The sequence below is a fragment of the Micrasema longulum genome, unplaced genomic scaffold, assembly GCF_059751315.1.
Source record: "Micrasema longulum isolate JH-2025_06_02 unplaced genomic scaffold, ASM5975131v1 h1tg000224l, whole genome shotgun sequence".
Lineage (NCBI taxonomy): Eukaryota > Metazoa > Arthropoda > Insecta > Trichoptera > Brachycentridae > Micrasema > Micrasema longulum.
In genome coordinates, this window is record NW_028277429.1 from 1335955 (window position 1) to 1360607 (window position 24653).

Here is a 24653-nt window from a genome sequence, read left to right on the forward strand (position 1 = left end):
TTTTAACCCTTAAATGCATCGTGGTGGAAATTTCTATCATAACAAAGATAGGTGTAATTATTGAAAATCATAAATAGTGGAGTATTTTTTAAGTCTGGTAATAATTCAAAGAGTTCAACTATGTATTTAAGAGAAAATAAAAATAAAATCCACATTTTGTATATAATTATTATTTTGTCTTAGTAGCTGCAAGACATGTTGTAATCTTACTCCTTTTTATTATTAAAATTTGTTTTTTTGAAAATTTCACTAGGGTTCGAACCGTAAGTAGGATCGTAGTGAGTCACATCTTTCTGGAGGGTGTGATTCTATTAAATGCAGCGAACGCCCAGTTGCATTCCACCGGCAACACTACTGACTAGTCCAACGTTAGCGTCCACGTCGCGAACCCCGGGCAATGGGATTACACTCATAACGGTGTGATCACAGCAGATAACGATAGGATGAAAGGCGAGTTTCTGGCGCCTCCAAACCAGAACCAACCAGCTAAGAGAAGGTAACCCTGACAGAAAAATCCACCAGAAAAGGCAACGAGAAATCACTCTGGTCATCTTTTTCCAGGAATCACTATGGCAAGTACATCCAACAAGCAGTTGTCCTTGATTCGGAGTAGCGCAGGAGCAAGATGCTTTCGGGACCTGATAAGGCACCGCAAGAAGAAGAAGATTTCATTAATACGCTAAATTTCTTTGTCAATTTTAAAAATGTCTAAACAAAGGCTGGATTTCTTAGCGTCCATGGTTTTCCATGATTTCGTAGCTGTAAGACGAGCTGGGATATTTATTTATTGTACAGCGCCCTTGAGGTGATTTTCACGAAAATGGCGCTATCTGAATTATCCAACTATATATATAAATATATATTTGTAACTTATGTCAGTTGAAATTTTGAGTTTTGCATTATTTTATGTTCAAATTTCTCAGTTTTTTTATAATCTTTAAAGGTGACAAAAATCAAAATGTGGAGCAAAAATGTAGAACATTATCAAAGAATGTGGATTGTGGTCTCACTGCTATGCAGATGATACGCAGATTTTTTTTATTGCAAACCAGGCGAGAGAAGTGTGCTTGTCAATTTAATTGATGGATGCATCAAGATAATAGGAATCTGGATGGCTGAAAACAGACTAACATTAAACCCATCAAAAACTGAACAACTGTGGGTGGCTTCAGCCAGACGACAGAATTTGATCCAGGATACGGCTCTACCCAATGTAGGGAATACCGCTTTACCCACCGTTCAACTACTGCGAGTTTTACTCAATTCTGACCTATCTCTTGAGGCTCAAATTAGTAGAAAGATAAGTTCATGCTTCTACCAGCTGAGACAAATTAAATGCATACGCAAAAATTTGCCGGTTGATGCCGCCCGTCAATTAATAAACGCGTTTGTAGTGTCTAGAGTCGATTATTGTAATGGTATCTACGCAGGTCTACCAATGAACAAAATGACTCGCCTACAATCTGTATTGAATGCCGCAGCGAGACTTATTTTCGGAATCTCTAAGTTCAGTCATATCACTCCACTACTTCGGGAACTACACTGGCTACGTTTTCCACAGAGGGTCGAATACAAACTCTGTTGGCTTATGTATAAGTCACTGAACAACTCTGCTCCGGAATATCTAAGGAAACTATGCATTCCAGATGAACTAGCTGACAGGCGTCTCACGCTTAGATCAGCTACGTCTACGGCGAGAGGAAAAGTTATTATACCTCTACGCAAACAGCGCACTAAATTTAGTGAACGCGCATTTGCGGTCGCAGGCCCTATGGCATGGAATGCTCTCCCAGCAGAGGTGCGAGCCTGTGAAAGTGAAGTGATGTTTCGGAAAAAACTTAAAACCCACTTGTTCTCTAAATCATTTGAATTAATCCGTAGCACGTGACAACAAAATAAATTGTTTTAATTAAATTACAAATTTAAAAGCTTCAATTAAATTACTTTAACAATAGAATCACTATGTAAAACGCCCTTGAAGTATTTTATTACGAAAATGGCGCTATATAAGTTATCCATAATAATAATAATAATAGTATTTATGAATATATTTATTGATATATTTGTTATGTATACGGCCTAAGCCAATTACAACAGTTATAAAAAGAAACACACGTGTATGTATAAGAAACTGAACAAAAATAACATAAAACTATGTAGCAACGACAAAACAACGACAATAAAATAATCGTATATATTCATGCCACGTTGTGAGTCAGTCAGTAAAGCCAAAAAGCGGTAAAAATGAACAAATTTACTCATTTCATTTATGCTTTTTATTCCATTGTGTGTTTTATTCTTAGAGTAATAACACGCCGCTGGCTAATAGCGTCGCCCATACGGAGAGAAACAATTACATGATTTTTAACCACGAAGTTAGCTACAGATTACAGCAATACAGCGGGCCGTGAGTACTAAGGTCGAAAATTGCAAGCGCAAGAATCGGTTTGTGGTCCCGTGGCTAGTGTTGCGGACTCACGGATCAGAAGTCCGAGGTTCGATCCCCAAACTAACCCGTTTAATTTCCATTTTCTATTAGTGAGTTATTTACAACTCGTTGAAAATAGCCACAAAAATTGAAATGTTTACGTAAATTATAAAAACTTTAATTTGTAAAAATAACCGACACCATCCGATACACGTTTGTTGTTAAACCAAAAACCGAACCAAAACTTTTGGAACGCTTTTGTTTTATGCAATAGAGCTAAAAGGTTTCTCTAGTGAATAGGGAAATATCTCTTTCTACGAATACCATAAAAAATATAAAATGTATTTAAAATAATTAATTCTATTTTCAAAATCAATATGGATATTGTGGAGAAATGTTTTCATATATAAATGTAAAAAACGGATTTAATAAATGAGAAAAACGCGACGTGTTTGGCCTTGATTGTTGTGACGGCAAGATTCATGATAGTGTTCTAAAAAATTTCAATGGTCAGGAACAAATAAACGTGGATCGTGGCGTATTAGGGGCGTGGCCAATGGAACGACAGTTTTTTCGGGAATTACAAATTACAAGTTTAAAAATATTTTTTATGCTCCTAATAATTAGCAAAAAAAAAATTTACTGGACAGTATGTCATAGAACTTGATTTATTAGTAAAAAAACGAGATATTTCCCTATTGTTACTCTGAGATTTTTTTAAATACTTATTTTAATAAACTCGAAAAGTTTAACAAATTAAAAGCCTAATTTTGGGTGTTTCGAAGTGACTCATTTAAGTAAGTTTCGGATGCCGAAATTCGTCTTCGTTTTCGGTTGAAAATCTTGCTTCGGTATAGACAATAATAAGCGTTATACAACAATCAAACTGCCGCATGCGACTTTTCTTTTCTCTTTTTTAATTATTAAAATATTTGTAAATATATTCTCTCGTCCTTAGAGCATGAAACCGCGCACGCAACCTGTTAATCTGCGACACGCACACAGCCAAGCGTAAAGGCTGTGTTGCTGTGTCTGTCAGCGTACGTACACGGCGCGCGAGTCGGTGTGGCCACGTGAAATATAAGGCGACACACACACAGCCGATCGGCGATATTTGGGAGGACCGTGACCCAGTTAGGTGTGCCCATTTTTTCGTTGTATGAGTGTGTACGTAGTGTATATTACAGCGTCGTATTAATAATACATGCGCAGTGCTAGAGAATATCATAAGGTCTAGTCGAGTGACGCCATAGGGGCGCGGAGTAAAAAAAAATGTGGACGAATAATTTTTAATCAAGGTCCAAATGTTTGTAGACAGGCTGAATTTTACGAGCTCCTACAACGAGCGTGTTGAGGATGCGGCAATGGACCTGGCTTGGTCGGAAGAACCTAAACCCGAGTTACCTCTTCTTTAAACCTGTCCTGGAAGGCCGTCGATGACGATCTTTTGATGACGATCTTTCGACTTTATTCGGCGGAACTAAGGGGCGCTGGATTGACGTGGGAAGATGCGAAAATGCTAACTGGCGAGAGGGTCTCCTGGGCTGGTATACCAAACGATCTCGCGGCCGTAGAAAAACCATTTTTGATTTCAAAAAAGTTTTCTACGGCCGTGAGAGCGGTTCAGAGAAGCATCCCTGGAGGCAACTGGTGATGTCTACATGCTCCACTAAGGAGCGGAAAAGAAGAAGAAGAACCAGTCATTAACAGGTTATAATATCATATTTGATGATCAATAAACTTTTGAAATGAGGTGGTTATTAGAGCCACAAAAACCCTCGGCTTTGTTATCAGAACAACAAAAGAGCTTAAGTCTGTTGATGCATTAAAAATATTATACATGAACATGACCCTAGAGAGTCAGTTCGAATATGGGTCCTTAGTTTAGTGGACTGACTCAGATTTACACTCTCGCCTGATTTCATCATTCGTAACCTTGTCATTTTATTTTATTTTATTGACATACATATATATATGTATATAGTATATATATATAAATTTTACAAAAAAAAATAATATTACAATATTTGTTTTAAATATTAAAAAAAAAAAAAAAAATTACCTTTTACCCAAGATTTATAAACAAAAATAAAACCTTAAAATTATACAACAAAAGCATTCAGTAGAAGTTTAAACAATTTAAGAATAAATGAAAAAATCAAATAAAATAATAAAATATTTTGAAGTGATATAACAAGAAAATCGTAAAGTACGGTTTCATATAGCTGGGCAAAATGAACGGAAAATTGTATACATGATGAAATGTATAAATAAATAAATATAATTACCATTCGCCATCTTTGAAAAATTTCAAAAGGTTTGTTCTATAGGAACAATATCCTATACTAAATATATTCGATACGTGGGACGTGGGACTAACTATTGCCGAGTTCATGAAGACTGTTTAATACGGCATTAAAAGTATACACTGTCCGTGAATTTTTGCTACAAAACGGTGGCACCTGTCTAGTGATTCTTCCAGGCACCCTAAAATTGATGAGATAACAGTTCAGGGCAATCCCATATTCTATTTATTCATTTTTTTTCCTGTGATTTATAATAAAAATAATGTGACCTCACTGGGACGAGGACACAACAATACACTTTTTTTTTAATTTTTACATTTGAGAATAACTTAATAAACCGAGCTAATTATCAAAATAAACAGTTTTAAACAATACGTATTTATCTTCATAATAAATTTCTGTACACCTATATTATTTATATTACAAAACGCACATGAAAAAACAAAAACATAACATAAGCTATACATTTGTGGAGCGGTTGATTCAATATTGGTTTGGGCGAATGAGACAATCCATTTTACTTCTACCTAGCTCCATTGTCCATTTTTTCCAGCCTTTTTGAAGATTTTCTAGTTGCTAATTGTTTTAATAGATAGTGGAAGTAGGTTATAGATATTAATTGAATAATACTCAAAATCCCTTTGTCCGAAAGTGGTGTTAGTTTGTATTTGATTAAGTTGTCTTTGTGTTGGGGACCTAGTGATTGAATTTACAATTTTCATACATTGATTTCCCATATGTTCGTCGAAGGATTCACATTTCAACTGCATTCACTCGGCTTTCATCCTTCCTCTGCCAGTTCCAGGTCCCAGTTTTGAAAATACAATAATTAATAAATCTAAATCCATTTCTTATATTTTTATCGGTATTCGTTGTATGCGATATTTCTCTATTGCAATGTAATCCATTCAGAGTTGTCCATTTTATTTTTTCGATCTCTCTAGAATCTTCTTGCTCCGCTCCATCGCGCCACATCTTCCATGCCTCCGGTCCGCCATATTTCTTCAATACTACTCGGTTCATTTATTTTCGTGCACCGTTATTCGCGAACGAATGAAATCGAAAACAAAGTAGTTTTATGCTGATTAATTATGATATCGAAGCGATTTGACTCACCAAAGTCAGACGCCATTTTCATAAATAATAATAAGCCAAGAAATTGCTGCAAAAAATAATGCTATTGATTCACCTATTCCAAGATTTCGGTCTAGGAAACCAGATCAGTTGTATTGACATTTTTCACACAAGCAAAGTCAAGTTTAAACTTGATATTGAAGAAATAGTTTGTAAGATTCTTACTGCTGTTTAAATATCTATGTTGACTTGTAAAAATAAATAGATAAATAAGTAGATGTTAAAAATATATACACGGTTTTTCAGGGCCAGAACGCGAAATTTTAGAGGAACATTCCTCTTGGTAAGCTTTAAAAAAAATTATAATTAATTTTTACCAAAAAGTAATTTTAAAAAAGAATGGAAAAAATTGTATTCTTGAAATGTAGTAAATCCTTAATTTCTCGGACAAGCAGTCCCTTCACAAACCTCTACCCTTCTCCTACCCAGCCGCTTCCCTTGTCCGCGTCCGGAGCATATCGCTTCGTTGATCAAATACGTTTTTATCGCATTTTTTTGTCGGGGAGGGGTAGGGGTTTGCGGAAGGGATGCTTGTCCGAGAAATTAAATATTTACTCCATTTTGAGATCATAAAAAAAAAAAACTTTTTTGGAAAAAAAAACTTGGGATTTTTTTAAGGAGGCTGTACAATAAATAAAAGTCCCAGACCGTTTTGCAGCTACAGAACGTATAGACGGTTGGGATTTTAGTTCCTCGTTTCCAATTAAAATTAATTTAAATAATAACAAAAATAATGCAATAACTATCTTCTTCTTCTAGTGCCTTGCCCGGTCCCCCCGACGTTGGCGATCACTACAGCGAAAGCATATGTATCTGTCCTGCGCTAATTTTACATTTCGCAGCCAGGACGATTGCTTATTGATGTACTCGCCGTAGTGGTTCCTGGGAAAATATGACCGTTGCCTTCTCTGGTGGATTTTCTGTCGGGGTTACCTTCCCTTAGCTGGTTGGTTTTGGTTTTGAGGCGCCAAATCGCCTTTCATCCTCTCGTTATCTACTGTGATTACACCGTTATGAGTGTACTCCCATTGCCCGGGGTTCGCGACGTGGACGCTAACGTTGGACTAGTCAGTAGTGTTGCCGGCGGAATGCAACTGGACGTTCACAGCATAACTATAATGCTTTATATTCATCTATTGATATATTTTACATGCCCCTTAATTTATTTAGAAATAAACGAAATTTATTTAGAAATAAATTAAGACTCATTATTTCTGGCTGCGATACGATCCCACTTACTATTTAATGATGCTCACACTTACACACCTGAACACTTACTCCTACACTAATACACATAAACACGCCCTTTTGTTGTAACACAATTTAATAATATGTATGATTCTTATTTAGAAACTTTGTCTTTAAACTGTATTTTTTAAATGTTACTTTATCATTGTCGACTGTTTGTTTCTTAAAAATAAATAAATAAAGGAGCATGATTACAGTACGTCTTGCAGTTACAGAGCACATAGTAAGAAATCTAGCCCCCATTTACAACTATTGAGACCCTCGGTCTTTAAAACGGTTTCGGGTATGTGGAGGGGTGCTATTACCGTGCTGTGTTTCAATTTAAATTATGCGGTTTGCGGTTGTGTAAAATATATAATGTGGCGTTTGTGTGCTTGATAGAACAACTCTTTCCAGAGACTTGAAACTGGTTAACGAAGTAAAGAGAAAATCGAAAGTGTTTCTAGAATTTGTTGATTATTGTAACAAGAGTAATTATTATTGATATTTGGAATTAGACTTGTGATCATTCATTTAGATTTCTCGCTTAAACAAAACATATTTATTATTATTACTAATTATTGGCATGTTTTTTATTATTTTTTAATTACTTTTACTATTGCTTTTCAACTGTTTTTTTTATTGACTTTCAGTAAGTGTCGTAATTACTTTAAGCATGTTTTCTTTTTTTCGTGTTTATTATTATTTTTACATTCAAGATAATGTTACCTCGCTGTGTCCCGTGCCGAGAGACACATTTTACATTATTAAACATTTTACATTTGAATCGGGCTGTGGTCCCGTGGCTAGTGTTGCGGACTCACGGATCAGAGGTCCGAGGTTCGAACCCCACTCTAACCCAACTTGATTCCCATTGTCTAATAGTGAGTTATTTACAACTCGTTAAAAATGGCCCCAAAATCTAAGTAGTTGGGTAAATATTAAGAACGCAAATATTTCCTTTAAAAAAAAAAAACATATCTTAAATACATATGTATTAAACATAATAAACTCATATAAAACCTGCAAACAAAAACACCAATTTCAATTATTTTTTTTACTGTATTTTTTTTCTAATTGAAGAATTTGATTATTCATTTTTGGTATTTTATTTGTAACGTTTAGTATTTTTTTATTCTTAAAATAGTATTATTCTATTTAAGAAATTAAAAAATTATTTAATAATTCACCTTGGCATGTAATATAATCACTGGTAAATTAATATTTATTTTATTTATTTATTTAAATCTTAAAATAGGGCACACATATCATACATATTGTTATGTGTGTTCTAATAATAACATTGCAAATATATTTAATTTATAAATTGTTTATCACATATGTCTTGACCATTATTTTAAATTTTGATATATTTTTTTGATATATTAAGATTATTTTCGTAAAATAAATAGATTTTAAACTCAGAATCAGTCATGACTTTTTAAATTACGATTTTTTACTGAAAACATTAAATTTTTTAAATCTTAACGATAGAAGAAAAATTATAGACCTTTTAAATTTATTCGAAATTGTAAATTCAATATGGGATTGCCCTGAACTGTTATCTCTCATCAACTTCGGGGTGCCTGGAAGAATGACTAGACAGGTGCCACCGTTTTGTAGCAACAAATCACGGACAGTGTATACTTGTAATGACGTATTAAACAGACTTCATGAACACGGCAATAGTTATTCCCACGTATCTGATATATTAAGTGTAGGGTATTGTTCCTATAGAACAAACCTTTTGAACTTTTTCAAAAATGGCGAATGGTAATTGTATTTATTTATTCATGCATTTCATAATACATACAGTTTTTTGTTCACTTTGCCCAGCTGTATGAAACAGTACTTATGATTTTTTTGTTGTATTACTGTAGAATGTTTTATTATTTAATGTTGTTTTTACATTTATTCTTGAATTATTTAAACTTTCTACTGAATATGCTGTATAAATTTTAGGTTAATTTTTTTAATATAAATCTTGTATAATTTTTAGGTTTAATTTTTTTTATAAATCTTGGGTATAAGGAAATTTATGTTTTTTTTTTTTTAATGTTAAGCCAAATATGTTAGTATTATAAATTTTTGTAAGAGGCTAATTAGCTGTTTATGTTAATAAAATAAAATGAAATAAATAAAATAATTGACTACCGAATTTAAACTCGAATCCTATACTGCGTGTCTCATCCTAAAACGGGTATGTTTTGTTATCTTAGACCGTAAAGTAACGGGATTTTTGTCAGGTTAATACACCCTTATCTTTCTGAATACTAAAATTATAAATATAGTACCATCCATGCGAGAGTCAGTGACACTTATTCATAATTAGGTGCTTATCTGTGTTATGCATTCGTGTACACTGCACTGAGTTGACCGATGAGTCCTATACTATAGCGTAAAATCATGTGAGGAAAAATGCAATTTTCAATTCAATTTCAATTTTATTTATTCATATATATGTACATTACAAAATGGAATATCTTAATTCACACATATAGAAATAATTAAAATAATTAGGTAAAATTAGGTATATATAAAAAAAAACACATAAGTATTCATAATATCCAGAGAATAATATTCTAAAAAGTAAGAGAATCTTGTAACGAAAAACTCCCTCAGAGACGTGAAAAATGTCAATGGCCAAAGTAATATTGTTCAACATAGAGATAGCCCTTCCAACAGGTATAACCATTGGCAGGTTGGTCCTGTATATTGGAATGTGAAACAGTCTATGCTGACGCCGTCTAAGGTAATTATCCGGAACGTAAAAGCTAATGCTCCGCATACTTCAGGGTTGTCAATAATACCGCGTAACAATCGAAAGAAGTGCGCAGTTAAATACACATTCCTTCTGGTCTTCAAACTGCTGTAACCGAGCATACCCTGGAGGAACTCAGTGGGATAAAGCCATGGATAATATCCGCACTCCCTCATGTACAGAAACCGAAGAAATTTCTTCTGAACCTTCTCCACCATAAGAGAGTACTTAAATATAATAAAATATTAACATTAATATTATTTTTTTAAGTACATTATGTTGTACAATTTGAATTATGAGGAATGTGGGATCAGATAGTGAGTTTGGAAGGAGAGAGAAAGAGGAATCAAGGAAATGAGAAGAGATAGAAGTATATATTTAAGAAAAAAGCAGTAAAATTTCAAGGAGTTCAGGATTCTGGGGATATATAATATTTCAGGCGTTTCTTGTAGGTGGCTATAGAAGGTGCATTTATTTAAAGATGCATATTACAAATTTCTTTGAGCGAAAGTCGTACGAGTTTTTGATGTGAAAAAATTAAGTTACTAGAAAACCTCGAAAATATGAGAACATGCCTATTTTTCAACAAGTATTTGAACCAAGATTAGTAGCTCAATCACAAATAGCTATCGACGTGCTTAAATCATGCTAAGCATTTGAGCGATCACAATTAACAATAATGAACATCAATATTTTGAGTTTGTCCGAATTTTTGTAGACAAGAACTGTATTCAACTCCCAGGGGAGCTGTTTATATTATCATACTTATATTTTTATTATTTATATTATCATATTATCATATTATCATAATAATAATTATTATTATGGATAACTTATTCAGCTCCATTTTCGTAATATAATACCTCAAGGGCGCTTTACAAAGTGATTATATAAAGATATAAATTTAATTTTAACCTTAACTTTTTAATTTAAGAAAAATAATGTACTTTTTCATACTACTTTTCCACCACATGCTAAGAATTTATTCAAATGGTTTAGAGAACAAGTGGATTTTAAGTTTCTTCCGAAATATCACTTTACTCTCACAGTTTCGGATTTCTGCTGGGAGAGCATTCCATGCCGTAGGGCCTGCGACAGCAAATGCACGTTCGCCGAATTTAGTGCGCTGTTTGCGTAGAGGTTTAATAACTTTTCCTTTCGACGTAGATGTAGCTGATCTAAGCATATATTATCATACTTCTATATTACCTTCTCTTAAATGTTTTTCATCTCTGTTGTAATATGATAATAATGAACATGTTCAAGTTATCGCAGTCACAAGTCAACGCGTTTGAAATATTTAAGTCAACGCTCGTGTCGCTTTGTTTTTTGATTTCCTCGTAAATATACTGTTCATAAAAAACAACACAACGTAAAATAAAAACAATAATAAAATTTAACCAACAATGTCATACATATGAAACAAAAGATAAAAAAAAGATAAGATTACCAATGAGGAGAAAAACAGAATCTCGAAACTCACTGTACGAGGGATTGAAGCTGTACAGTGAGTTATTTGAAGAAATAAAGGAGATCGAAATATTTCAAATTAATTAGAAAAAATGTGTTATTAAGATTTTTTTTTAAAAATTGTAATGTTTTTAAAAGTTTATATTAGTTCTTAATATGTTATGAACAAATTTTATTAGATATTAAGCATAAATAAAAAAATAATAACGTATTGCATTTTCAAAATAGTAAGGTGTATCTAATACAAAAAAGTGAAAATTGAATTACAATTACTATGGCGACTGCGTTTCTTGACATTTGGCTTGCCGATCGCCGGCTAAATGCAATAAAAAACATGATAAATAATGAATAAATAAATAAAAATAGCAGTTTTGGAATATTTTCCATATTTACACCGGTGAAATTCAAATATGTGATTGCGCAGCAGGATTATACGCCGCGAAACGTAAATATTTTGACATTTAATATTAGGTGTTCACGGATGTTGCATTGTGATCGCGAATACAATGAAAAACCATGGTGAGAAATTGTTCGTTCACGTTGGTTATCAGCACGTTGGTAGTTATTTGTGATTGAGCTACCGCGCACATCCCACGCCAGTGATATTGTAAACTGTCAGCTTCAACTGTCAAAGCGAATTGGTTGTTGCTTGTGTCTCTTTCTTTACCCTCGGTCTCATTTATTTCACTGCACTTTTTCGTTTTACGCTTGTCTTTCTTTTCTTGAAATTTTGATTTTAAATTAGGTGTTTTTTTTTAATCTAATGTGATCATTGATAGCATAATCATATTTTGTTTATTGTCAGCAGTCGCGTCGTCGCAAAATAGCTCGTTTTATCAATAAAATTCCCGTTATCTGTTATGGCGCCGAAACCATACATGCTTAAGCGCAATTTTCAATTCTAGAAACAGCAAATAAAACGGACTAAACACAATGGTTATTGTACAAGAAACTCTACAAAATCTTTTACTATTTTCTGCCCTATGTAACACTAGTTTTACTTTAAATATTGCAAACAACCGTAGTGTCTTTGGGACATTGTAAATATTAATATTATGAAATGTCCCCAAAACACAATTACAATTATTATTTATTAATTAACAATAATTTTCATTTTAATTGGATAACTGTGCCAAGCGCATTCAAAATTAAAGCAGGACAAATAATAATTGCATAAATGCAATTTGGCGAAATATTGAAAACAGCCCAAATTAAAAATGCAACCATACTTGTTATTTTTACATGACATCATTACGTGGATTAATTGTAAAATTTGACCTGGATAATTTACCTGTGCGACAAATATTTTTAGAACATTTAAAAAATATACATTATTTTAAAGCTTTAATTGGAGCATTCGCTATGTATCCACATATTTTTTTAATGTTTCTTTTTATTTTTATTATTATTATTATTATTAAGGTTTATACAAAAAGTTTCCTTGTAAGTGGTAAAAATGAGAGTATTTAATTGTACCACGAAGTTTCTCTAAAATATATGAAAAAAATAATGAAAATTAAAAACTTTAAATGAAGTCACAAGTTCTTTCAAATCAACCAATGATAGAGTGTTGTTATAGATTTCCGGTTTCCGGAAAGCCAACCCACCAATCAGGACAGCTCTGCGAAAAGAATTAGTGACGTCACGCGCGGAGTAATCAAAAAAAATTACAGAACAATGATAATACGATGACCAAAAATTTTTTTTTTCTCTGCAAGCAAAAAATAAATAAAAATACTGATCTTCCTCATTTGTGTCCTTACGAAGAGACGGGTAAGTCACTTTAAATATTAGGAATATTTTTTTAAACTTTAGAATTGATTGCGATGGCGTACATGTACAAGTTTAAGGCTACAACTCGACCCGTGCTAAAATCGAAAGTTGAAAAAATCTCAAATGTATGCCAAACGAAAGTGAATTGAATGAACATTAACATATTATTATAACGAAATAAAACATTTTGGAGGTAAAAACAATTGTGTTCTTTTTTTAAACATTAATTTCGTTTTGGCGCTTACGTGTTACATCTATTTTAACTCTTGTGTGGCTGTGATGTAACACTAGACTTGATATATCTCTTTTATTTTTTTAAATGATGAATTCGTATTTTTCGTAATCTTGAAATGGACATTTTCACACCCGATTAGGAAAGTAAAATTTGTATAACTATGCTATATATTGATACAAAAAATATTTATCCTTGCTACGCGAAGAATGAATGTCCGCCGATTCAGCAACACATCTATACAGATACAAAAAGAGCACGAAGATATAAGTCATAACAAGGAAGACAGAGACGCTATTCTGCGGCGGGTGTTGTCTAAAACAGATTCAGTCTTCAGTCGGTTTTTATTTTTAATTTATTTTGCTATAACAGGCTGAGATATGCATTATCGACAGAATCAAAGGTGCTGCGTTGGTTTGGACATGAAGAGCGAATGGACAACGAAAGAACGGCTAAAAGGATCTACGATACAAATGTTGATGGGTGCAGAAAACGGGGAAGGCTGAGAAAGACATGTCACGATCAAGTCCATCAAATACTTGAAGATGGACATGTCAAAAGTAGGAATAATCGGCGTGCGTGCATAAGAAGATGTATGAAGGTAGAGGAGGCAAACTTTTATATTAGGGTACGTTGCCATTACAGAAGAAACAGTTTAAAACATTAAGGAATTTGACCTTCAAAGGAAATCTTAATTGTTCAACTGCTGACCTTTGGCTCTTTTGACTGATGAGTTTGCTGACCACTGCTTTAGGGTACAGATTATTCACATATTACAACAGAGGTGAAGAACATTTTACAGAAAAGAACATGTAGTAGTGTAAAATGGATACTTAAACTCCCCGGGGAGCTGTTAATATTAACATATTACAACAGAGATGAAGAACATAAACTCGAAATATTGTTGATGAATCCACCTGGTCTATGAAGAAGTATAGAAATTTGAAAAATACGATTTTCAGGCGTTGCCTAGTATGTAGGTGAAATAATTCAATTAGATTAATTTCACCCGCATAAATAAAGGTTTCAGCTCTTTAACTTCACAAACATCAACAGATGAAATAATTGCAGGAATATAGTTGTTGAAAGGTGAATGTTACACAGTGTGTCAAGTGGCCACTTAAACCAGCCAATGGCAGGTCATTAGCCCTGTAGGTGTCTAGACTTATATACTCCCTTCTCTGAAATGTTCTTCATCTCTGTTGTAATGTATGAATATTAACAGCTCCCCAGGGGGTTGATTGCAGTTTTTGTCTATAAATTTGGACAAACTCAAATTATAGTTGCAAATGCACCTGGTCAAAAAAGTTTAAAAATTGAAAAATATTTTCAAGCGTTGCCTAGTATGCGCGTGAAATAATTTAATTAGACCAATCTCACCCGCACAAGTAAAGTTTTCAGCTCTTTAACTTCACAAACATCAACAGAATTGAAGGAATATAGATGTTCAAAAGGGGCAGAATGGTGATTGTTACAGTGTGTAAAGTGGCCACTTAAAGCCAATAATAGATCATACGCCCAGACTTCTGTATTTTCTTCTCTTAAATGTTCGTTATCTCTGTTGTAATATTCACAACCAAAGAATTAAGAATAGTCCAGAAACCACATACGCACATCGAACAGAAGGCGACTAAACTACTCATAAATGAGTAGGTTTACGTTTTGACCCATTAGCTTCTTTGTAGGCGTCGCTCAGTACGCAACTACTGATTTAAATTCAAATATGCCGTGTTGTGTCCTTTTAAAGTGTAGAAATACTACTAGGATCTTAAAGAAACAGGATGCAATCACATTTCATGTGTAATTAGCAAATGAATGTGAATGTAACAAATGCATTACTTAAAAATTGAATTATTTTTCCATATGTCAGATTGTCGTAGAAACAAAATGAACATTTTGTTAGTGTTGCCAAGGTAGTAAATTTTTTTACCCTACTTTGCTCATATAATGAGAGAACTAGTGAAAATTGTATCTGGGATTAAACAACTCAATCGTGGACATTTGACTGACACTATCTTTGAAACATCAAATATTATTTAACATGATATAAAAATATCTGTAAAATAAAATTTGTTTTATATTTTAAGTTTTAAATTCAATTACTCTTATTAAATGACCCTTTGCTAATCTACTCTGTTGTGTCAATCAATATTTCCGCGTGCACAATAAAATTTTAGAGAAATCAACAGATTGCTTTTTTTTAACTTTACATTTGTGTTATAATTATATTTTTTTCCCATCGTGCAACATTACGCGGCGGCATAAAGAATGCGCGCGGCGAAAGTGAGGCATAGTGGGAGAATTATTAGACACAGCCCGATGTATTCAAATATGATTTTGATTTCAACTCTTAATTTATACTTACCTACATTTACTACCTGCATCGAATAATTTATTGTTGGTTGTGATTTTTTACAATTAAATTGAAATGTTCATGGAAGCAGAGAGAGAGGGAGGAAAGTAGAGTAGCTTTACAATGTCTTCTCCTTTTATGAACTTTTCATGTAATATTTTTATTTTTACTTTTTTAGAATTAAATTATTTTTCCCCTCTCCTCCTGCATTCATTAGTGTGAAATCTGTAATTGGTCTTTTAAAATTGTTCTTTTGTACCTTGTTTTATATAAAGACTGTATGATTTCATTAATAAATAAATAAATAAATGATTCTACGCTCCTTCTGGACTATTCTTAATTCTATGGTTACAACTAGTTAAGGTAAAAAAAAGTTTCAAGTAAAATTATTGTTGTCTTTTTTGTTAAAATGCGCAAATTAACTATTGAAACAAAAAGTTACAACAATATTTTGAATATCTCAGAGGACACTTTGATGGTGAGGCAGATTGGATAAACACCTTGCTGGAATGAACCTGTCTGAATCTTCTAGATGCAGGTTCTACCGTGCAGATGAGGAAACACCTATTCACATTATATATGAATGTGATGCTTTTGATCTTTAAATTGTTTAAACTGTCGCTTTATTGTGTAAAATGCAAAAAAACTGCTTTTGCAATTTGGCGGGAATTAAAAAAATTGTTTAGAAGAATGCTTATGTGAAAAAAAAAAAAAAAAAAAATTTAAGTGGACGACTGACCGTATTATTTTTTTAGTTTTTTTATTTTTTTAAATATTTTTTTTCAATGGCTTGCCGTTAACAAAGTATATAAAAAATTAAGTCATTAAAAAAAATAAAAAACCTTGTATATATAAACAAATATAACAAAAAAAATCACTGGCAAATATAGAAAGAAAATAAATATTGAAACACGTAACTTCGGCATACGAGACAAAATAAATTAATAGTTTTGAAGTGACAGAGGCAATGTATCATAATGTATTAATGTATTAATTTATAATTTAGTAAGTTAATCAACGCCAGAGGCACATAGTTAATAATTAAAGTTTGGAAATCATACTTTTAAGAAGGATCGATTTTAATTTATTTTAACGACGAAGAATTTTGAAAATCTATATTATTTCTATCTTTCCATGTTTGTTTGCCTGTATTGAATTGTAATATGTACACCTTTTTGCATGTCAAATTTAATTAAAAAACTATTAAAAGCCTTCTCGATAATTATTAAAAGTATATTTTATGTAAATTAAACGTATAAATTGGGTCTTAAAATCCGCACGAAATATACATATATTTTTGAACATGCCATTTTATGTTAGTACTTGTATTAAAAAAATAAATAAATACGACTTACCTCTTATTTAGGCATATGCATGTTTTTTTTAATCCATTATCCAATCCATGGCTGACACAATTTTTTTTTAAATTTCACAACTTGTCACTAAAGTCCCGTGTTTATCACAATCACATATAAAAACCTCACTGCCATAAATATAATCAATAAAACTTCAAAAATAACAAAATGTTTTTATGTTTGGTGTAAAAAAGACGCAGTTTGTTATTAATGTTGTCAGTTAAATAAAATGTTAAGAAATTGTGCAATGAACGTTAAATTTCTACGTTATTACAAAACTTGCGTTAAAATCAAAAGTGTTGTATTCGTACGTAAAAGAAAGCTATTTTACTTTCACATCTGTTATAAAACCACGCTCGCTTTTATTTCAACAATTTTCTTCATCAAAATTCACTGCAACTGTCAAAAAATCACTTCAAATCCTTTACAAAACACTCGATCCTTGGCGGTTCCGAAAAAGGAGCGAAAAACGCGAATTTCAACTGTCAAAAATGTTTCTCGAGCACGCCCGCTTTTTGAGGTTATGTGCGAGAAAATCGTTCCCGCCAAACGTCGGAAAATGCGACAAGGACGAGTGACGTTCAAACTAATCCTTCGAGTCAAACTACAGACCGGCGACGACCAACACGCACCGAAGACAAAGAGTCACTGACATTTTCAACCAAACACAACCGATTTGAACAACGCGCTTCCATTCTAAACATATACCGCTCGGTTCGTAACGCTGGGCTGTACACTCATCTCTTTCTAACTGGTAACTTCTGCACGCTATTCCGTTCTCTTTCAATCGCTGGGAAATATGGTGTCGTAAACATTTTGTGCATTGAAATTACGACCACACAAAATAGTTAAATTAAAAAAAAAAAATAACAACCTTTAATTTACTGTATGATAAAATTAATTTCAATTTTGAAATAAATATTAAACCTAACTATAAAATTAAATTTTAAAAACACTGTACATTGATTTATTATTTTTGATGGACAACTGGGCCGTTTTCGTTTGTTAACAAATAAAAAATGATTTACAAAAGAAAATATTTTGTGTATAAGTATAATAAAACATCGTCGAAGTAAACTTGCATTTTATAAATATTTGTTTATTTAATACTTTACCAGAATACATTATGTAATTGAACTAACAATGTATTCCACACTCGGAAAACCTATGCTTATGAACGCATTTTATAATTTTGGTTCAGTTTAATATATTTATTTTTCATACAAAGAATGGTTTTGGAATAGACTTTTTGCATTTAAATACCTGTAGATTCAATAAAGAATTAAGTTAAAATTAACATGTATTGTTACTGGTTGCGCCAATATTTTGTCCTTATATGTCAATTTTATGTTTAATTTTATGAAATATATATATAAGTACATAATATCGGCGCAACCAGTTACTAATCTTAACTAATGTGATTAGCCTGGACTATAGGTTGACCATAGATTCGAGGCTTTTCCATTTTTTTATTATTTTTTTTCCCCGCTTGAATTTAAGACTATTAAAGGATTTATGTCATAGATGTTATAATCTATTTAGAAGACAGGTGTTTTTTAAATTTTTGCGAAACATGACTTTCTTCTACTCGTTGAATTTAATCAAAGGAATTTCAATTCGTATCCAATGCTAAATCACGTCAATATAGTTTAAATAGCTGTTTATATGGACAACACAGCATACTTAAGATAGTTTATTAACGTTAATTCGATAAGGCAAAATTATTTATTTATTTGAGAAAACAAAAGCATTTGTAATAGTATAAATTCGATAGTTATTAGTATTACTAGCCATAAACAATTTGCATGAACTGCTTATCTTCACAGAAGTCCCTCTCAAGCGCAACTCGATTCCTATTATTCACCACGTTTAGAAAATTGTCTGAAAAATTAAATTAAATTAAATATTAAGCGCCATTTCCGTAATATCGTGTCATCGTAATATACGTAAAGCGCCCAATGACCTGTCATTGGCTGGCTGGTGACTCTATTGCATAATTTTAATATTGATAACTCCTCAGGAAGTAAAATCCGGCCTTGTCTACAAACATTTGGACTTTAAAATTTTAATGATTATTTAATTTAAGATCGAGACCTGTTGTTACAGTAAGAAATTTATTTAAATTTGTCAGTACATTAAAAAAATAAAATATATTATGAAATGTCCTAGATCGACAGATAAATAAATGTAACACGTTTAATTACTCAAATGCTATTTTTTATAAATATAATAAATACTTCAATTATAAACAATAAATCTAACAGAAACATCTTATACCTGTAAAATTACATTATACAATTAATAAATAAATTGCTTGTGATTTTCAAAATGTTGTCGACTTCTGTCATGGCTAAATATACTCGTACTACTCGGTAGACATTGCAAATCGCATAAGTTTGTCTCTTTTTAAATGAAATGCTCTGTGTGACATCTCGGTTTCGATCTCTGTCACACCAACGAATGTCATATAAGTGCGTCTCTTTTTAGGCTTTAAAGGCACTTGATTTGACTACTAGATAATTAACACTAGCAAAATGCTTCATAGAAAATTATTACATTGGGTGAAAAACCTGAAGAATGTGTGAAAAATATTTTCTTTTTTTTATTTATATAATTATTTGCTTTTTATTCAAAGTAATGCATTTTGCCACTTTTAAACGCCTTTTCGAACGAAAAACACAGTTTTCCTCGAAAATATGAGGACATGCTTATTTTTCAACAAATATTTGAACCAAGATTAGTAGCTCAATCACAAATATCTATCGACGTGCTAAAAAATCATGCTAAGCATTTGAGCGATCACAATGTACAATAATGAACATGATTAAGTTATTGCAGTTATAAATCAACGCGTCTTGGTTTGTTTTTTGTTTTCCTCGTAAATAAATACAGTTCATTGGCGAAAAATCGGCGTTTACAATAAAAAATAATACAATACATTGCATTTGCAAAAAAGCAAGGAGTATTTTATACAAAAATGTGGAAATTAAATTACAATTACCATGGCGACTGCTTTTCTTAACATTTAGCTTGCCAACCGCCGGCTAAATGCAATAAATAGCATGATAAATAAAAAATAAATAATAGATTTTCTACAGAAATTTCATGGTGGAACTGCATTTTAATTTTAATTAAAATGCAGTTCCACCATGAAATTTCCATAAAATTATAAATAAATAAATATAAATAGCAGTTTTGGAATATTTTTCATATTTACATCGGTGAAATTCAAATATGTGATTGCGCAGCAGGATTATACGTCGCAAAACGTAAATATTTTGACATTTCATATTGGGTGTTCAAGGATGTTCCATTGTGATTGCGAATAAGATAAACAACCATCGTCAGAAATTGTTATCACGTTGCTTGTTAGCACGTCGATAGTAATTTGTAATTGAGCTACTGGTTGACAATTTATGATATGTCAAACACACGTTGTTTTGCCGTTTTGATTCGGACGGCAATTTTATTTACAATATGTCAAAAATACCTTGTTTTTTCGACCATTGCTCTATTTCTAAAGATGGTATGCCGTGTCTGCTGAAAGGTGACTAAATATGGTATGTCGAACATATTTTCTCGTTTTGCCGTCTTTGTTCTAGGTGGCTAAATATGATATGTGATGGAAGTCTGGAAAAAAAATGAAATTTTTAAGCATTTTGAGTAAACACGCTATGTTGAAAAAATTCTTGCAGAAACAAATGTTTAATGAATCTACTGCTAGAATTAGTCTTTAAACTGATATTACTATTTTTCAGAGCCCATCAAACTTTCAGATTTCAGACTTATACTTAGCTATCTTTCCATTGATTTCATTTACCCCGTGGAAAAGGGAATAATGACGATGAATAATCACTTCGTCTCTGTTGAAATTCCGGTCCATATCTCATAACAGATCATTCAGGCGGGTGTAATATTCAAATTTTTAAATTAAGAATTGAATCCTGACCTTCCTCAAGCTTTACACTTTCTTACATTCGCCAACACGTACCTTTAATAATGATTATACACATAACATTTTACCCATCTTGCTCTAACTCACGGTCAATTTGAATTTCCATCTCAGTTGGCTTAAGCGTGCTGATGCAAAACGCTCTAACGCATAAACTTGCGGAATTGCTAAAAAATATTTCTTTACAAATATACGTAATTTTATGTCTTCAAAAAAACAACTTTTTGTTAAATAAATCATTTACATTAATTTTAATATGTTAATTTTATTTAACATAAGTTAGTTCCGAATTGATAAATACCTCACCAAATCCTCCACTTTATTTACTCATCCTAAATATTTTTTAAGTTATTTTATTTTAATTTTTTTTATATGTTCTATTTTCTCCTTATTCTGTAACATGTTTTAATATTAATGTATGTGTATTTGTGAAAAACTTTTGGGCATATGTACTATTTTTTGTATAAAAATAATTTTTGTGATTAAAATAAAATAAAATTATATAATTATTTATGCTGATTCTTCTTGTGACACAAACAGACGCATATATTTTGTCATAGGTTTAAATATAATCACGTTGCATAAAATGGGTGTGAGTGTTCTGTGGTGTAATTATCCACTGTGATTGGTCTTTCTGGTGGTTGTGGCGCAAAAAATAAATAAAAACCTAATTTATTTCGGGTGTATCTTAATCTTTGAAGACATGAATTTAAACAAATCTTGTTCCAATCTGCTCATTGAACGACGTCAAAAGTTAAAGATATGTGACACCCAAAAATTCAATTCCTCTTGGGGTTTAACTCTAGAATCACATGCTAAAGCTTCAGAAATTATACTTACTTACGTATTCAACCCAAAAACAATTTACGTATTATAAATTACTCACATCGAGGAAAACCCATTTTCTAACTATTTTCCGCTTACGGTATTGTGACACTTTTGCCCAAACTTTCCCCGAAGTAGCCTTGCCGACGAGGCCGATCGCGACCGACCTTTCCCGAGGGCACCCGAGCGCCCGCGAAGACCGTCGAGCGTAGCCGAAGTCGCGTGCCGAGCTGTGACGTCACGCGAAAGAAAAAGTCCCGCGCATTTCACTAGTTCGTTCATAAATTCTCTCGTAACAATTTTTTTTATTTATTTCAAATATTTTAATAGTTTTATTTAATAAAAAAAAACACAAATATCAAACAAAAAATAATGATATATGTTATATTACTCTTATTAAACTTATGGTCCGATACGTCATATCATCCAAAACATTTTTTTTTTCAAAATTGATAAATAAATTTTCGGGTGCGTCTTATCTTCCGCAAAAAAAGGTATATATTTATTGTCAACCGATTTAGGAATTTAACCCAAGACTTTTTGCGTGGTAGGCAAACGCGCTTCCTATGCAGCATTTTATGACCGAATAAAATATTTAAAATATGGATATAAATCACATAACAAAAATAACAATAGACTCATTAAGTTTTTTCATTGTAAATTTTTGTATTATTTGATTTGGTACTTACTCTTATTTGGCATATTATTTATTACTCCTGTTCTTTTTTTTAATTATTTCTTTTTTATTTCTTTTTTTAAATTTTTTATTTGAAAATTTATTTATTAACCCCAACGGATTATTACATTCATTTTGCAAAAATAATAAAAACATTTTTTATTCATACTCTGTTGTTCTAAATAATATTGTTTACATCTTTTGAAAAGTTTGTCTGAGTCTCTTGTTTAGTTTTGTCTGGTAGTTTATTGTATAATTTCAGTCCCTGGTTTATTAGTCTCGATTGTCCTTGTCTTGTTTTAGAAAGTTGTGTATGGTATTTGTCTGATATTCTCGTATTATGTCCATGTTGACTACAAATTTTTAAAAGTTTTAGTTCTTCGTCTACAATTACATTAGTGGCTAATTTATGGATAAATTTTAATGATTCTAGTTGAAAGAGTTCAGTTATATTTAATTGCTTAGTTTGTTTAAAAAGTTCTCTAGTTGCAGTTAGATGGGGAAGGTCATATACTAACTTTAATATTTTATTTTGTTATCTTTGTAGTCTGTTTATATCATTTTGATATCCTGTTCCCGTTTTTGAAACATACTTTTTGATTTTTAAAAAAAGACTTGATAATTTCGCCACTTTCCTAATTAAATTGTTGATATGAATTGTCCATGTCAATTGTCTGTCTATTGTTAGTCCTAGTATTTAACATATTTCTTAATGTAGAGTAGAGTGAGTTTCTAGAAACCATATCTCAATTATCATTTCAATTGTGTTTATATATACTCGTATATATTGTTTTTCTATTGATTTCAATATTACTACTATTTTTTTTAATACTACTTTATTTTACTATTATTTTGTTGTTTTTAATGATACCATTATTTTGTATATTTGACTACGTATGAATCTCAATTTGTATAATTTACATTTAAATACTTATATCTGATTATCTTTTTTGCATTGTATTCTTTGGAATTTTATTATTTATTACTTATACCTTGTTTTTCTAGATTTAAAAAAAATAAAAAATATATATATTTGCGTTCTTATGATTTACCCAAATATTTAATTTTTGAGGGCCATTTTCAACGAGTTGTAAATAACTCACTATTAGAAAATGGGAATCAAGTTGGGGTAGAGTGGGATTCGAACCACAGACCTTTGGTCCGTGAGTCCGAGATACTAGCCACAGGACCACAACCCGATTCAGATTTAGATTATTATTCTATTGCTTCACTTGTCATTATAATTTAATCTAATTAATTTTACTATGCATTTTTATTGTTAATTATTATGACTTGACACGGGCATAGCTTAAAAAGCCTTAATAACTTCATAAATATTCAAACTAGTGTAATTTTGGATAAATAAAATAAACACAAGACTAACTTTACTCAAATCAACAATTGGTCATAGTATTCAAAACATAGGCTGAATAGTGAATGTTATACAGTGTGTTAAGTAGCCATTGAAACAAGCCAATGACAGGCTATATGCCCTGTTAATGCCTAAACTTCCCCATTATCTTCTCTAAAATATTCCCTTTTATAATATGCAACGGATCTGGGCTTGGAGGGGGAGATTTAGCGAAATGTAAACTCTCGCCTTCCACACAGTAGCCAGGCATTTTATAGACGTGGGCTTGGAGGGCGAGAACTATTCACGCGGACCCGTCTCAATAGAACTTTAAAGGTCGCAGTGACGTCAGGAGCTTGCATAGCACTGACCCCCACCACTAAGAATAAGAAAAGAAATATGTTACGAGCACGGTGGGCGAACGCATAAACCATTACACTACAAAGCGGACTTATCGCCACTCGATTCACTTATTCTATTTTTTTACCTGATAGTTCCATCGAGTAAAAAGCACTGGTCGAGGACTCCAGTTCTATTTCACACACATAACTGTATTTTTGGTCCACCCGGACACAAAGTAAAAAATTAAATACACAAATAAAACACAGCACTCCAGGGGCTCAATCACAAATGACTATCGACGTGCTAAAAAACGTGCTAAGTATTTGAGCGATCACAACGAACAATTATGAACACGCTGAAGTTATCGCGGTCGCGTTGCAAAACGCCAAACGCCTTAAACAATTGTTTAGTTTAATAGCTTTCTCAATTTGATTCAAAACAAATAAATAGCATGATAAATTGTGAACA

General features: G+C 32.0%; 1 protein-coding gene across 1 annotated transcript in view; it reads right to left on the reverse strand.

The window, feature by feature from the left end:
- LOC148283550 (uncharacterized) overlaps window positions 1–17792 on the reverse strand; it is a 304823-nt gene extending 287031 nt beyond the window's left edge. Inside the window, exon 1 of the mRNA XM_088243686.1 lies at window positions 17040–17792. The gene's annotated coding sequence lies outside the window, so the exon portion shown is untranslated. The remainder of the gene's footprint in view (window positions 1–17039) is intronic.
- Window positions 17793–24653: the final 6861 nt, after the last annotated feature.